Source organism: Hesperophylax consimilis, chromosome 22, assembly GCF_061612785.1.
Source record: "Hesperophylax consimilis isolate HC1 chromosome 22, BYU_Hcon_1.0, whole genome shotgun sequence".
Classification (NCBI taxonomy): domain Eukaryota; kingdom Metazoa; phylum Arthropoda; class Insecta; order Trichoptera; family Limnephilidae; genus Hesperophylax; species Hesperophylax consimilis.
Window position 1 is genome coordinate 26,885,903 of NC_142857.1, and position 13,666 is coordinate 26,899,568.

Sequence of the window (13,666 nt, forward strand, 5' to 3'; positions counted from 1 at the left end):
ACTGGACTTTCTCTCAGGAATGGTATATTTAATTTAAGGGTATGGCAGCTTAAAAAGGCAAGTTTTAAGTTTAGACCTGAATTCTGTTGGACTTGTTGTGGATCTTTGTTCCGGAGGGAGTCTATTCCAAGCCTTCGGCCCAGATACTCCGAAAGCGCGATCACCAAACGTAGTATTTGGCTTGCGCTTAGGTTAACTCATTATCTCTGCACTGGAATGAGATAAGGTATTGAAGTCGATTTAATGTATTGGGAAAACATGGCACGATCAAGTGAAACAAAAATTTATTACGGGTTAACTCTTGTTCTCAAGTGACCTACCAGGTAAGTATTGTACTGTATGTTAGCTCCATATACAGTTAGTAATAACATAGTAGAAATGTATTATTTACTTGTACAGCGTCCTTGAGGTGATTTTTCAAATAAACGGCCCTATAAAAATCATCAAAATATTATTATTATTAAGTCTTCCTCGGGCGTCCCCGACTTTTTCTGGCATTCAAACCACTCTCTAAGCATTCCTGAAACAAATAAGAACAAACTTTGAAAATTTCAGCTAAATCTGACGAATGGATTAGGAAGAAACACGGAACAAACAGAGAAACATTCAATTTTATATATAAATAAATAGATTGTATAGTGCAGTATCTCTATACAAGAGATATAAAACCAACCAGCAAAAAAATACACACTTTATTTGAAATTTGTAACAGTATTATCAACAAAAAACAAAGGCGAATCATATTATCAGATTCGAATTAAAAACTTTGTTTGATTTTCACCCCCTCCAAGAGGCTTTTAGTCGTAAAGAAAATTCTAGGCCTAGACTGTCAGTATAGCGCCAACCGCCGTTTGGTACAGAAGGCTGTATTGCAAATCTCGTGCACAATCTAAAACAATACACTTGGAAATTATTCATAAACGTTTTCGGAACGCCGGCTTTTACTGGTGTAGTTACATTTTAAACATTACGAACTCTTTTCAAAATTACGATGATTATTTGAAATATATTCAAAGTTATTTGTATTTTTATTATCTTAGCCCAAAAACGGTATTTTTAACGTTAGTTGGGGTGATTAATTCTGTGCTGACTTTTATTGGTATTTAAAAAGGTGCAATTGTAACATTTTCGAAGAAGAGGATAACACACAATTAAGGTAATATTTATTTATTTAATCATAAAATAGTATTTTAAAATAATATCATAAGCCGCTCATCTCACTAGGGAATTCCTGTTTCGAGATATGCAGCTTTACAATTATAGTAAATAATAACAAAATACATGTGAACTTAAAATATTATTGAAAATGTAAATAAACCTAAAAAAACACCACATTTATTCAAACTAATATTACAGCTGGGCAGTAAGTTTAAAGTTGGCATTAATAAAATTCTTTTGAATAAACAAGTATTACAAAGTATCAGTGTTGGCTTATCAAACACAAACATTGTTCTATTTTTTTGTAACATGTTTTGTATATAATTATTGTTCGTTGTTTCCTACAATAATTGCAGAAAAATAAAGCAGTTTGCCCGGCGGTTAGGTGCGCTAACTTCGGGGGATGATTCTACATGATTTTGAAAGTAAAAAAAAATAACTTAGTTAAAAAGATAATTTTTTGTATGCGAAAATAAATATTCATTTATTGAAAAATATTATTTTATGGGAAATTGGAAATTCGAAAAAAGTTAATTTTTCATTTTACTTTCATCATCATGAAGAATCACCTCCTGAAGTTAGCGCACTTTATTCCTGGACATCCTGTTAAGTGTTTCTGTAAAAGTATTTTTTATGAATTATGAAAATGCTGACATCGATACCCGGTTTCACCCGGGATTTGAATTATGGTGCATAAATGTTATCACATTCTCTTATGTTTCACTACAAAACAATATTTATCTTTTTGAATAAATAAAACGTTTCTTTTATTCAACGTATCGTGAAATCTTTTTTTTCCTTCACAAATAATGTGTGGACAAATTGGCTATCTAATTTTTGAGAGTTAATATCTCCATATCTCATGATAGTAATTATGCAGTCAGTCGCAAATTGTTTCATTTTTAAATTGTTGGAGCTCACCTTTCGAGAGTATTTGCTGTTATAAACAAGAAAATTTCTTCTCCTCTATATTATACCAAAATAAAATCGCTATCCGCGTCTCTCTGTTTGTGCGCTTAGTTCTTCTAAACTACGCAATCAATTTTGATAGGGTTTTTACTATAATTCAGAAAAAAATTTCCGAAAGATTTATTTATCCAAATATGCATATTATATTAATGGATAGTAGAAAAAAATCGAACAACACCAGGTACAGGTCAGGTAGTTTCATTACAGTTTGAATCCTGGTTAGTTACCTATTTTTCAAAAGTATATACCTATACAAGGTGTCCGGGGATAAAGTGCGCTAACTTCGGGAAGTGGTTCTATATGATAGAAGTAAAAAAGGTAATTAACTTTTTTCGAAATTCCAATGTTCATTTCGCCATGCAAAAATATTTTTCCATGGAAGAATATTTATTTTTAATAAAAATAATTAAAGAATTTATATAAATACCTGAAAACATTAGAATTTCGGCAAAAGTTATTTTTCGTTTTGCTTCTAAAATCATCTCCCTCTTTACCCCCGGATAACTTGTATATTTTAATGTGAAAATTTATTAAATCGCAAGTACTATTGAAATATTTTTCTTCACAAAGTATCTCGTTTAAATTAATTGCTAATTAATGTTATCGTAAAAATTGTTTCAAATTGATTTGTCGTAATAATTATCGATTTGGTGACTTTTTAACATCATTAGTCGATTTGAACACAAATTTCTAGTGTTCTAAATAGTTGAAACTTTAGTAACAATTTATCACTGATATAAATAAAATTTGCTGTTTTTTTAATGTTGGTTGCAAGGCAACAATATAATTATAAGCATGGTTAACAATTGGTTAGTAGCTTAGTTAGCAAACGCATTGGGTTCCCAGTTTCCAGTGTTCCCACCCTGGCAGGAGTCGCGGGTTCAATCAACTTTTCCCGCTTACAAAATAAGAGTAATTTAAATATTGTCAGGTGGAAATCATTCTATCTCCCTTAATGTCGCAGTTAGAAATATGATTTACACTGTGTTAGAAAGAAAAAACACTACGCTTGATATTCAAATCTAAAAGTTAACAACGGGTGAACTAAAATATGCACTTCTATGAAACCGAATTTTTTGTAAATTATTTTTGAGGTGACAGTAGTGTTTATAATACAATTGTCTAACAAAATATGATGTGTTTTTTTTACGAAAAACATTTTTTAAACTTTTTTATGTTTGTAATTTGAATATTTCAAAAATTTCACGTTTATTTCTAACAAAATAATTTCATCATCTTTCAAAAACATTTTTTAATTTTTGGATACGTTAAGAAATATTCCATTTATTCCTTCTGACATTGTTTTTAAGAGATATAACGGTAAATATGCCAGAGGCCTGAGGGGTTAAGCAATTATTAAACAATCAGAATAAAAAAACAGAAGATTACACTGCATTTCAAAAACTTTTTTAGCAATTACATTATTCCTATTCAAATAAAACGTTTATTTATTTTCCTGTTTTTAAACAGTATGTAACTGTGTGAAAAACTGCTATATTTGTTTAATGTTGGAATGAAATACGCTTTGATTACGAAATGCGTTTTTTATACAAATGTCTACAAAAGACAAAACACGTGTAATCATTGTAAGATGGTAAAATGCGTTTTTTACATAGACATTTAAAAATACAATGCAATTTCTGAGTTTGGATTGTCGTCAAGGTAAAATAGGCAATTTCTTGCTTGCGTTTTTACCGAGACAAAAACTGATACAGTAATACACCTAGTCTCTGGAAGTAGCACTTGAATCAATTTTACCTGCTTTTCAATGAAATTTTCATTATTTCTGTATTAAAATAAAAAAACTTGACATATCAGAGTGATTAAAAAAAAATTATCACGATAATTGGTTTTCATGACGAATTTCGCTTATTATGATCTTCAATGATATTTAAGAATTTGTGATGAAGTTATCAGTTTTTATACAACGTGTACGACAGATTTGTGTTTCAACTAAAAGTTTCTTAAATAATTACTATCATGTTATCCGGCTTCGAGTCTTGTAACTGATCAGGCTTTGGTCACTGTTCGGAACAGCTCATATGGTCTCATGAAAATCGTTGTGTCTCTCTTACTGTCATAGTTGGAAATATGAACTAAACGGCGTTAGAAAGAAAAAACACCAAGCTTTATATTCAAATATAGAAATTTACCGCAGGATAATTACAATTTACACTTATATGAAATCAAAGTTCTGACCACAATTTCAGAAAAAAATTATGAAACTCTGTAATTTTTTTATTATTATGTGCGACATCTATTGAGTTTTTTGCTAAGTCTAAAATAAATATTTTATTTTTTTAATAAATTATTGAGTAAAACTTCAAATTGTATTATTTAATTATTGAAGACAATATTAGCGATTCTTAAACGAAAATTTGAATCAGAAAAATCAGAAAAGGTCATTGATGTATTATACTTAGTCAATAACTTGGGTACAATATAGTTTAGGGTTCTTTCACCGAATTTATCGTAACAAATCGGAACCAATAATCCTTCTTGTTGAGTGAATCTTATGTTTATGGTAAATTCTTTCCCCAATGAGGAATCACACTTAGTGATTCTTTATCGAACTATATTTGGTATTTAGTAGGTACCATATTTATAAAATAATAAAATAGTTTATTCAATTTATAACGAACAAGTCTTACTAACAAGTTCGTCATAGACAATTTAGTAACCCTGTCCGAATTTTTGTCTAAATAAGCAAGCGCAACACGGCATAATACACCAAAAATAAATCGTGATAGAACTTATAATGTTGTTTATCAAATTATTTAAATTAAGATCAAATTTAATCATGTTATAATAATAAAATAGTTTATTTCAATTTATGATAAACAAGTCTTACTAACAGGATCGGCATGGACAATGTATTACACCACATTAAAGTGTAACATTTAAATCAAATTTAATAATGTTAAAACAATAAAATAGTTTATTTCAATTTATAACGAGTGTTACTAACAGAATCCGCCGTGTATGTTACGTAGTTACCGATAACTACTAATTTAAAAATCTGAAGAAAATGGTTTATTCTTGTATTTTGACGAAAGAATTGTGATTTCTTACCTTCACCGTTGATTAGCATTTTATGAACAACTCAGTTCAATTTCGTATTATTATTATTTATAACAACAATGTCTTTTTTCAAATTTACCGGAAACTTATCTACCATAGATAATAGCTAAAATAGATGGGTTGTAATTCGAGTACTTTCCCTTAGTTATAACAATAAGGCTCCATCTGCAAATTGCCTGAAACTGACTATAACAAACTACATTTATGAAAAAGTGAATTATGCGGAACGTATTTAAAATGATTTCTATGCAAAAACAAGGCATCTTGCAAAATTAAACCAATATTTAGATTCATTTTCAAAGCAACAAAGGTTCATTGTTTTTTACTTAGTTTTTTTGCTAAATTCAGCGTATTTTGTACAAAATATCCATAAAGAAAATGCAATTACAATACGTTCTTCATATTCACTTTTCACTTTCTTAAGGGCCAGTTATTTTAAAGAATTTGAATAATTCAATATATTTAAAAGTTAGTTAGGTTATATTCAAGTTCTGTTACTATATAATTATTGGATGGTTGTTTCGCATAACTGAAATGTTAACAGAACTTGGAAATAAACATTGATATTTAATAAATTGTTCAAATTCTGTAAAATTTCCCTTTTACAAATACACTTGTGCACTGAAAATCGAGAATCTAGAGTCGTTTTATGTAAACTAAGCTATTTAATAATAAAAAAAATCATTGCGAGAGCCCTGAAAGAGTAATCTTCAATCACTTATACTGGTAGTGTTCAAATTATGTGAAACATCCAGCCCTTATTCGTGATTCAAACTTAAAACCTCAATATCTTAGTTTTATACAAATGGCAGATGGAACTTTAATGTTCTTAGGGCACGAGATACCTAGCCTACTACGTTAAAACTACAACTTCCTATTGTTCTGCTGCCCTCTGCTATCGAAGGCTGGCCATAATCGGCTCTTACCCTCGTCAACCCAACTAATATTATTTTATAGTAATGAATTGCTTGATAGTACCTGTGAATTAACCGCAACTGTTTGACTTAAGAACTCACCTCGATGGACCTGAATGAAAAACACAACTAGACGATGGCTGCTCAGTTGGAAAATTGAATCTACGTCGATTCGCCGTAAATCTGAACCAATTTGTACGCGGTTATTACGTCAGAGATTTACTTCCGCCGTGTTAACACTGTGGCTTGGGTGAATTGGTTCTAGTTTCATTCATAGATCAACATCAAACCACAATAAACCAATTACGTATATATCTAGCTACTAAATTATCATTGAAAAAGAAGATGATACTAATTAATCTAAAAGAAACATGAAACAGAACAAGCAATAGAAAAATAAATTTAAATGTACTGTCTCAACTGGGAATCGAACCTCAGATCTCTGTCTTACCAATATTACCTACAACTAATTGCTCCCATATTTTTTTATAACTTTAAATAAAACCTCAAATTGTAATATTTAACCATTGCAGACAATATTAGCGACTCTTAGACGATAATTTAGAACATAAAAAGGTTTGGTGGGATCCAGGAATTGAACCCAGGACCTCATTTATTAAAAAACTGTTATTCTTATTATGCCTAAATTGAGCATGTTATTATTCATTAACTCCTTCCTGTTCCGTGTTTTAACAATATATACTCATTCTCTCTCTGTGAATTACCTAATATATATCTATTAAATGTAACTGTTGTTAGTATCACTTAAACTGGGCGAAGCCCAACCAAGTGCCGCCCGCAGGGCCTAGCAGCAAATACCTGCTAGTTACACTTAATTGTCTCACTACTGCTACAAGTTAACTGAAGGAATCTTTCTTGTAAAAATACATGAAACTAAAGCAGACTAAATAAATAAATAAATAAATAATTAAAATAAACACAACGGAAAGATTGATTTTCTAGACCTGCTAGGGCAAAGTCGACCGTAGGTGCGTCCATTACTCTGAGCCGCTCGCCGAATTGTTTTTACGCCACTTTATTGCTTACGTCGTTAAGATTCCCACTTTATTTTAGAGATTTGATAGGGCAAATTCAACCGCAGGTCTGTCCAATACACAAGAGCCGCGTTTCGCTTTTTTGTGCACGGCTGTTAAGATTCTGTTTTTATTTGAGGGTGTTATCTCGTTTTAAGTTACTATTTTAAATAAAGTAGGTAATCAAACGTACAATTCAATATAAATACTTGTTGAATGACTGTTATAAGAAATGTTATCTACGAACGCAGAGGTCAGGCGATTGGATACTGCTCGAGCTAAATCTGATTGGAAAGGTATCTAATGTATTAACCATTTAATGAAATAATTTCACTTATATTCACATACGTATATCCATAATATAAACCATGTCTCCGAGATGTCTGTTATTCTTAATAGCTAACAATACTACTAGACGGCCTTTATGGTAGAGGGTTAAGGCTCTCAACTTGCAATTCAAAGTTACGGGTTCAAGTCCCGGCCAACTCGAGTAAATTTATTTGAAAATTTGTTATTATAATTAGAAAGATAATATTGTTACTTCTGAATTTGAAATATGAGATAGACAAAAACCAACGTATAATAATTTAATCCCGATGGTCGAGTGGTGAAAGACGTTGTCCCGGTAAGACAGAGATCATAGGTTTGATTCCCAGTTGAGACCGTTACCTTTTTCTGTGTCTTGTACTGTTTCACATTTCGTTTAGGTTTTCGAGTATTATTATCTTCTCTAAGCAGTATACAATAAGGTCGCCATCCGCGTCTGTCTGTTTGTGCGCTTAGTTCTTCTCAACTACGCAAAGGAAAATATTTATATATTTATATCACAGAGAATTTCTTCCGAAAAGTTTCTATATATAAAACCTGCACGTTATATTTATAGAAAGTAGAGAAAAGTCGATGTTTTGTAACAAGTCGTAAAAAAACGCTTTTCGGGCGCTTACATTGCTAATGCTGGCTAAACTTTATGAGATACTTCAAAATAATGTACTACCATAGACATATAAATATTAGTAGACCTGCCCTAAGTGATTAAAAGCGTATTATCCCCACTCCCCATACCGGTTCCATTGGAGCCGGCTGTGCTCGCGTATGGCCTCAAGTGAAATTTGAAAACGCGACGTCATCATTCTTGTGCGAACTATGGTCGAGGCATCATCGGTTCATTTTACGAAATAACACGGCAAAATGTTGACCTAATGCTATGAAAACTTGTAAAAATAGATGTGAAAAAGAGAACAAACCCAATTGTCGTATTACATTCCATAAGAAAGCATTATTTTACTTTATTTTAAGCTTATTCACACCGTATTATATGGATCAGTTTTAGAAACATATACTATCACATCACAATGTAGCGATTCTCAAGTGTGCTCATCGTTGTTTACTGGGGTAAGTAAATTATGAAACATTTGTAAAAGTGTCTTAACTAAATACTCTGAAACTAACTACGACTCTGCAAACAGAAGAAATTTACTTTGCCGAATTTGGACTTCGCAAATTAGTTTATAACGTGGCGAGTAATTTGCGCTCCCATGTAAAAATGTCTATTCATTCAAAAGCAGATTTTACTTTTAAGAACTAAATAGTGATATTATAATGCGAGATGCCTATTTACTGTCAGATTGATTTATTGACGAATCACAGTCAGCTTAACCCCCTTCGTTCTTCAACAGTTGATTTTACCCCTCGCCATTATCTTCTCGTCTATTAATTCCTACGTCTGTGATTGGGACCTATTTAATAATCGTTTATTTTAATTTATTTTTTTGTTTGGCTACTCACCAGGGAGTGTCTTTTTAAAAATGATTATTTCTACCACAACAAGAACGATTTTTTTAATATAAATTCTTATGTTATTAAGTTATAATAAATGGCATTGGTGGTGATTATCTGATTGGTCAGTTTAACGCAATTACTCTTGTAAACTGACCAATCGACGTTGAGGCAGCAGGCCTCGATTTCACGCGTTCAATCACTTTGATTTGGAGATTTGCGGTGACTTTTATCATGGAAGGTAGTAATTACCTACAGCATTCGCTAATGTAATAATAGCATAATTGTAATGTTTCGATAATCGAAGCATCCAATTACGAAATTCCGAAATAATCTAATGGATAGTTTGAACAAATTTAATGACAGCTATTTTTATTTCAGTGGTTAAATGAAAATGGCAACATTTTTTTATGATACTATATCGTATTTAATCAATTGATTATACAAAAGATATTATAATTATTTAAAAACTAATTTATATGAATACAAATGTAAGTCTTCGTTTGTTCAAAATCTTAAATATCGAAAAGTTCTTCACCGATTGCTTTTAAGGACGGGTTGTTTCGGAGAATTTGAACAATTCTTCAAATTTCAAAATTAATTTTCCAGTTCTGTGAAAGATTTTTTTCAAGTTCTGTTATAATTTCATTTTTTTAATGCAACTAGCCTGTGATGATATAATAACAGAACTTGAATAGGACTTTCACAGTACCCGGAAATGAACGTTGAAATTTGATGAATTCTTCAAATTCTCCGAAACAACCCGTCCTAAATTTTGACACAACTTTGCATTTGAATTCGCGTGTGTTTTTATGTACCTATATTATGTAGATATCACCTGTGACAGGTAAAAACATTAATTTTTAAAACAGCGCCATCTGTTGGACAAACATGATTTTTTTTAACTTAAATTTGTTTATCTATCTGCACAGACAGACTGTGCCATAGCAATGCGGGGCGGGGTACAGCTAGTTTATAATAAATAACATATATTCGTTTTTGTCACAAGTAAAAATAATGGTTGAAGCGTGAATTGATATACCTACCATTTAATTTGATGGAACGAGCTTCGTTATTAATCTGGAGATAAGTCAGTTAAAATGTATTGCGGGTTTGGGTTCCGTTGCTACGGGATCCATACATTGGATAACCATCACCTCTGCCATAGGTCACCCCAAGTGGTTTGCTACGTTTTGTGATCTAGCAGGGGTCTCTTGGTTCATCGGGTGAGGTGTGTTCAGGATTCGCCTGCCCTCCAGCTGCGTGGCGTGTCAGATCCGGAGAGGCTGGTTTGGAGAGATCATTTGACCTCTTCTACTGATCTCTCGACCCGTCTCCTCCTTTATCTCCCTTTATAGACATATTGCCTGTTCTAAGGTGTACATGTTACAATTATTATTTTACATTATTCTATGATGATTAGAATCTCTAATATAAAAAAGCAAGTAAATAGTAGTGCTACTTCATCGTTTTTAAAGTTGCAAATGGAAATGTTCCAATAACATGAAAATACACACACCGGTCACAGCGTTGTTACTAAACATATATGAATATAAATCATTATTTCTTTGAAGTTTTGCTTAAAAACAACAACTCGATACGAGGATATTTAAAACAAGGATATTTAAGGAACTCGTTTTATCTGTCAAAATAAAACAAGGATGTTTAAGGAACTTAAAACAAGGACATTTAATCCGTCAAATTATATAGGAAGGTTTCAGACTATTCTAGAACATTCCACAACATTCCAGAATGTTCCGGGATGTTCTGGAATGTTTTGAATGCTCTCGAATACTCTCGAATGTTCTGGACTGTTCTAGAAATATCTAAAGGGCGAAATTTTCGGCCCTTACATCTTCAAAAGCACGCCCTTCAGGTAAAATGGGAATATTCTTCATGGATGGGGGATAGAGGGCTACCACACCATATAACTCCCTTGATCGTACCGGGACTCGTTTCTGAGTTTTAGCGGCACGTACACTGTACACTTACTTTTATAATATATACTACTTATATTTTTTTAAATATACATTACATGTGTCAAACACGAAACAAAGATTTGTTTAAATTCTTGACATTCAAAAAATGTAACATAGGTGCCGAGATGTAAACGATGATTTAAAAAACAACTTTTGTATAGCTAACGATCCGAAAAGGATCCGGAGACGATTAACATACATTTTCAATGTGTTTACGTCACTGACAAACGCATTTGAAGGAACTTCAATCGACCCTTCAATATTTTCACCCCAGTTGCTTTGTGGACTTCTGCAGAAACACTGCGCAGGTAGTGTTACGAATACAGTTAAATCTTTCGATCGTGTTTTCCATAACTCTGGACAATCGCGATATAATACAATTACAATTAATACAAATCTTATTCTGCCACGAAATAGATATTGCAATTGAACAAACGATTGTCAATTGTACAGCGAAACGATCACTCCGCTGCATCAATTTAACTTGTCTATGATGTCCATTGAATTTAGGATAGGCAATTTAATTAGTCATTTATGGCGTCTACGCGGTCAATCAAAATAGACAATGATATCATTCCCCAATCTTTCCGTCAATGGCATGTTTCAATTTGTCAATCGCTTCAAACGCCTCATCACGATCAATCAGCAATTTTCAATCGTATTAATGACGTAAATTGTCGTAACTATTGACATTTGATATTGATCCTATTCGGGGCGCTTAACTGACAGCAAAACACTGGTCAAGCCAGGTACAAAAATAGCACATAACGCAACATAATATACGTGAATGCTTACTAAGGATTCCGCTATAATTAATATATACAAATCGAACCACAAAAAAAGTAAACCATTAAATTTAAAAAAATCGAGTACAAAAAAAACCTGATTTGCTCGTGATATGGTATATTTATACCGTAAAGTTTGACATCACGTATGCTAGAAATAGAGTGGATGACTAATGGCACTCATGGACACTCTGGTAAATTCCAACCAATAAGTAGAAGGTACTTTACGTGTCGACATGTAAAGTCCAACCAATAGATGGAAGATACTTCACGTGTCGACATGTAATTTCCAACCAATAGATGGAAGCTACTTTGCTTGTCGACATGTAAAGTTCAAGCAATAGATGGAAGATACTTTACGTCTCGACATGTAATGTCCAACCAATAGATGGAAGATACTTTACGTCTCGACATGTAAATTTCAACCAATAGATGGAAGATAATTTACTTTTTGACGTGTAAAGTCCTACCATTAAAATCCAAACCCTGCTTAAAATTGACTGTTTTCATGAATAAACTTTATCAGAAGGTCTACGGACGACCGATAAAGCCATATGTCAATACAATATTGACGAAATCTGTCATCTATGGTCAGATGGCGATTTTTGCGATCACATACCGCAGATACTTTAATAGTACACAACTGCCGACCTGTACAAATCGCAAGTGCGCCCTACTGTCGAATTTGGCAGCCATCTCTGGTCCGGAGCCCCAAAATACCTGAAAAAAACCCTTGACTCTGTGCAGAAACTGGCGGTCCGTTTGATAGATTCCCCAATCTTAATAAACGGACTGCAATCTTTAGAGCACAGGCGTCAGGTAATGGAAGATGCTCTGAGGAACTAGCGTCATTGATCCCTTCAGCACCGGTGCGTAGTCGGGATACACGCCAAACGTGCGCCCAACATTTGTACACGGTTGACATTTGTCACATGAGAACGGGTCGCTTCTACGATTCGTTCTTAAGTTCAACAGCTCGGCTGAGGAACGAGCTGCCGGCCTCTATGTTTCCTCCCTCCTACAACATGGGACTCTTCAAGACGCATGTTCACTCCTTCCTCTCCACAAAAAGACCCTCCACACAGCATCCCCAAAGATGACATAGGCCCTGAGGGAAATTATTTTCTTCAGGGCCTCCTGTGTGGAGTTAATATAAAAATAAAAATAAAACATTCAGATTCTGGCTGTCAATATGCACAACATTTTTAATAATGTCGTTCGTTATGCAAAATGATTGGCTTTTAAATGAATGGGTGTGAACTAACTAACAAAAGTTGTTAGTTATGACTTACGAGTATGACCAATGACCTTATAAACTGATTCCCTTTTAAGTGTCAAAAAAACATGCGGACTGCCAAAGTCAATATTTCAATTCGACATTATCAATGTATTAGTATTTTTAATGAGATGCACAAGTGTTGCTGGCGCATATCGATTTGCATTATCAATATCGGTCTGGCTATCAACAGCGCGACCGTGCTCGGGAAATCGGTATAAAATCATCGGTAGTTACGCCTATCGTTTCAATATTTTAAAGTTATCGATCTCAATGTGCTATACCCCCTGGTGGATATATCGCCGAAAGTACCTTGTAATGTCACCCTTTTTTACTCATTAACGATGCGTGTAACAGAAGAAAGACAACAATGGAATTCTTGGCGGAAGTAAACCACATAAAAAACTTTCATGAATTATTAGCTTTTAGTTTCCATTCTTGCACCATTTTCCACTAAACATTGACAGAAAGTGTTTCAAAATACTGGAACTAGTTTTTGTTACTTTTTTAAATTCATCTGTTTAAATTTCACTTTTGTTTTCATGCATGAATGAATGCTGATCTTGGAAGTGGAAATTAACCCATTTCCCGATTTCCGATCGAGCTGAAACTCAGCAGTTAGACTCCATGTCGTTGACAATGTATTCTATCAACTTTTGGTGGCAATCACGCATACACACGGGGACATATACAC

At 33.0% G+C, this 13,666-nt stretch overlaps 1 protein-coding gene across 1 annotated transcript in view; it reads left to right on the forward strand.

Moving 5' to 3' along the window:
* Positions 1 to 1,116: 1,116 nt before the first annotated feature.
* Gld (Glucose dehydrogenase) overlaps positions 1,117 to 13,666 on the forward strand; it is a 113,031-nt gene continuing 100,481 nt past the window's right edge. The window contains exon 1 of the mRNA XM_089645274.1: positions 1,117 to 1,156. The gene's annotated coding sequence lies outside the window, so the exon portion shown is untranslated. The remainder of the gene's footprint in view (positions 1,157 to 13,666) is intronic.